Below are 4,382 nucleotides of genomic sequence, written 5' to 3' on the forward strand. Positions count from 1 at the left end.
GGCGACCAGGATGGTCTCCCCCTCCCAAATCCATCACGGTCTCCCAAATCTCCCTCTGCCCCTCAAGGTCTGACCCATCTCCCCTCTCAGATTTTAGTTTTTTTCTTGATTTGGTATGGTGGTGGTTCACCTCTATCCCCCTCTCTCACTCTCTGTGCTTGTAGCGGCTGTTCACCCCCAACCTCCGATCCATGCGCGCGGCTGTTGATCCACTCGAGCGAGCGGGATGCTGGAAGGGAAGGCGACGGTGGAGGACACCAACATGCCGGCCAAGATGCAGCTGTAGGCCACGCCGGCGGCGTCCAGGGCACTCGACCGCTTCAACGTCCTCGACTGCCGGAGCATCGCGGTGCACATCAAGAAGGTGAGAAACTTGCCAATACCGCCCCCAAATCTATAGCCTCTGAATCTGCAAGTAACAAGCTAGAGACAGTCTTGCAAGAGAAATAACAATGTACTTGAACATGAATCAACAGTTATCTACGCAAGTGCTGCCGAATGATTGGATCTGATTTGGATGGCTACACTGCATTAGTTCGACACGATCCATGGCCTGGGGTGGCAGTGCGTGGTGGGCTGCAGCTTCGGTTGCTACTTCACGCACAGTAAGGGGAGCTTCATATACTTCAAGTTTGAGTTGCTCAGGTTCCTCGTCTTCAAAGGCATGGCGGATGAGCAACCGCTGCCGTGCTGATCTAGTCTGTAAGTTTATGTGACAAGGTGAGCATACAACTTGTGATGCATTTTCCTGGTCTGTAGGTTTACGTGAGTTCTGATCCAATGGTGGCATTTTACATGCTGTTTTTGTTCTTCAGCGTCAGTTAACGATCTAAATGGTTCGGCATTCAGCAAAAGGATACCTGCATACTCACGTTGCAGTTTTTCAAATGCTGAAAGTTTCTTCAGACTCCAGATTGCCTTCACTTGGACAAAGTTGAGCCAGCGACCGTCGCCCACAACCACGGTGGCCACCTTGCTCCCCTCCTCCCTTTAGTTATGAGTTTAAATATGCAAATAGTCACCTCCTTTTGCAATTCTGATCAGTTTAAATAATGGCTATTGAAGATCCATTTATACTTCCACATGGTTTCAGAATCTGGATAGAATCACTATAGCAGTTATGTGATTCGTTCTGTAGCTTGTGTTTGATACTTGGAAATAACAGAATAGAAATCTGGAATTTTTTTGACACGCCATGTAGTATACTGAAAACCTCCTTTCTTCTAGCGCTGCTACACAATGCTAGTTAGGATGAGTACAACTACATTTTTATCTATCTGAAAAATGGTGCAAAGATTTACTAGTACTTGCCTTGGTGATATGACACGTCCATGGTGCGATTTAATTAGATTCAGACTTCGATAGGCCAGCTGGCCAGGGCGTGTGCTTGTATTAGCATGGAATAGTTACTACTAATTAATGAAGAAAGCACACTTGTTCACATAAAGGAAGATATGTCTGTGTTAGTATTCGTGTTCTTGATCTTACCTGATAGACTTGTTTTTACTAATATAAACAAATAAAATCAGAATGTTTGCATAAATCATTCTCACTTTTAGTTGAGTTCTAAGTACGTAGTGTCTTTAGTTCTTTGCTTATATTATAGTCAGAATTATACTGTGTGACTGAATAATGTGTTATTTAGTTAGCTAAGCAGTATCTTTAGTTTTCTGATGATTGCTCAACTCTCAATTCTGAATAAATAAGTAGCTGACCCTATTGGTTCTTTCTTTCTTCAGGGCTATGAGTTGATGGCCACGCTGCTGTTTTGCTCTGCTTGATAATTCTTTTACTGTCCAGACTGCTCTCTGCATAGTTTCCAGTTGCTTATAAAACGATAAAACAATGGTGATATGAGGTGCGACAATGGTTTGTAATTTTGGTTTCATCCCCAACCTCTCCAGCTAGCTTCTTCTTCACATCATATCATATTTGCACCTGCTGCTGCATCATGGATTCGATGGTCACCTACTAGCTAAGTTGCTTAGCTTGTATTGCCATCGAATTGGTCAATACTGTTTCACTTTGCTTGTTTCTTGTACTAGGTCTGTCAGTTACAGCATAAACAAACAAATTGCTTAGCTCTCAACTATGAATACATAGCTAGCTAAACTTGTTCTTTCTTTCTTTCTTTCTTTAGAGCTGTGACTTATATGGGTCAAGCTGTTGTTTTGCTATACTCAATGATACTATTGCTGCCTGTATACTTGTACATGTGGTGATATTTTCCTGAACTGAAGTTGTGAATGTACCATTATTTTCCTGCTGCTACTTATCCCTGGCTCACCTATTCTAATTGGTTTCAATGGATATTTGTCTCATCTAGCACTCTGACTATAAATGTGTTGTTTTAATCCTGATGATGTTGTAGTATAACGTGGAACACTATATTCCTATTTTAATCCAAAAGGAATAAAGCAATCATGTTTGTTTGCTTGGTGTGTGTCGATCTCAAAATGGCGGACAAAACATGACAAGTGAACACTTTGAGGCTCGGTTTCCTGTTCCGTGTTGTAGTTTCTTGATTTATTTTGCATATGCAGCACATCATCTTGAATATCATCTATTTGTATATGCTTAGGGTATGCATGATGCCTATGCTCTGTATTAGATCAGTATGTTAATATTAGTAGGCATATATCCTTGTATGAGTAGTGCATAGTGCAGTTGGCCATATTCTAGCTCATATGGAACTTCCTGTGATATGGTGCAGTCCTGTTTTGTTTCATTGATTGCTTTTTATTTTATCCCTAACCTTTTTTGCTCTATAACATGTAGATGTTGGCGTTCGTTCATGTTTCGTCGCAAGCTCTAGGATGAAGAAGTGAAGAAGCATTTAGTTCTAGCTCATTGGAGCTAGTTATACTTTTATAGATATTTAGTTGAAACACTCAATTTAGTTGTGTTCTTGGTGGCTGTAAACCTAATGTGAAGTATGTTCGATTATAAACGTGGTGTGAACTATGTTTGATTGTAATGTACCAGATTTGGCTATTTTATCTGTTTGAAGTATTACTTCTCTTTTAAATCTGTTCTAATTTAAATATTTGTTTTTATTTATTAGAAAATTGAAATCTGAAGAATTTGACCCTGACCATTGGGACCCACTCAATTAGGACCCATTTGACTATTGGATCTGTCTTAAAAAAAGTAATTGTTGAGACAAAAAGGCCATGACCCAGAAAATAAAAAGGCCGAATTGCTTGCTAGGCACATGTAGCTATTAAAAATTGTCAGGAAAAAATATAAGTGGGCTGAATTGTTGGGCCAGGCCCATGTAAAACAGCGAACTGGACTGGGCTGATTTTAACCAACGACCTTTTCAATTGGTCGCAATTTTGCCACGTCAGATTGCCACGTCGGATCCGACGTGGCCTGGGCAGACAACCAGTGACCAAAAAAAAAAGTCATGGGTTCAACAACCAACACAGAGAAGGTCGCTAATTTCAGTTTACGACCGCCAGCTTTTGACCTTCTGTTTTTGGTCACAAAAAGGTCGCAAATGAAAAACTATGACCTTTCAGCGGCCAATAGTGAGGGTCACAAGTTGACATATTTCTTGTAGTGTCTATGAAAAATATTTGAATCTTCTCTGAATTCTTTTATGTATGATTGGTTATCTTTGCAAGTCTCTTCGAATTATCAGTTTGGTTTGGCCTACTAGATTGATCTCTCTTGCAATGGGAGAAGTGCTTAGCTTTGGGTTCAATCTTGCGGTGCTCGATCCCAGTGACAGTAGGGGAAACGACACGTATTGTATTGTTGCCCTCGAGGATAAAAAGATGGGGTTTATATCATATTGCATGAGTTTATCCCACTACATCATGTTATCTTGCTTAAAGTGTTACTCCATTCTTATGAACTTAAGACTCTAGATGCATGCTGGATAGCGGTCGATGTGTGGAGTAATATTAGTAGATGCAGGCAGGAGTCGGTATACTTGTCACGGACGTGATGCCTATATACATGATCATACCTAGATATTCTCATAATTATTCGCTTTTCTATCAATTGCTCGACAGTAATTTGTTCACCCACTGTAATACTTATGCTATCTTGAGAGAAGCCACTAGTGAAACCTATGGCCCCCGGGTCTATTTTCCATCATACAAGTTTCCAATCTATTTTATTTTGCAATCTTTACTTTCAATTTATATCATAAAAATACCAAAAATATTTATCTTATTATCATTATATCTATCAGATCTCACTCTTGCAAGTGGCCGTGAAGGTATCGACAACCCCTTTATCGCGTTGGTTGCGAGGTTCTTATTTGTTTGTGTAGGTACGAGGCGACTCGCGCGTGGTCTCCTACTGGATTGATACATTGGTTCTCAAAAACTGAGGGAAATACTTACGCCGCTTTGCTGCATCACCCTTTC

At 40.6% G+C, this 4,382-nt stretch overlaps 1 pseudogene; it reads left to right on the forward strand.

The window, feature by feature from the left end:
* The first annotated feature begins 226 nt into the window (after window positions 1–226).
* On the forward strand, window positions 227–694 carry LOC125534987 (annotated as a pseudogene).
* The last annotated feature ends 3,688 nt before the right edge of the window (window positions 695–4,382 follow it).

This window comes from Triticum urartu, chromosome 1, assembly GCF_003073215.2.
Source record: "Triticum urartu cultivar G1812 chromosome 1, Tu2.1, whole genome shotgun sequence".
Taxonomy (NCBI): domain Eukaryota; kingdom Viridiplantae; phylum Streptophyta; class Magnoliopsida; order Poales; family Poaceae; genus Triticum; species Triticum urartu.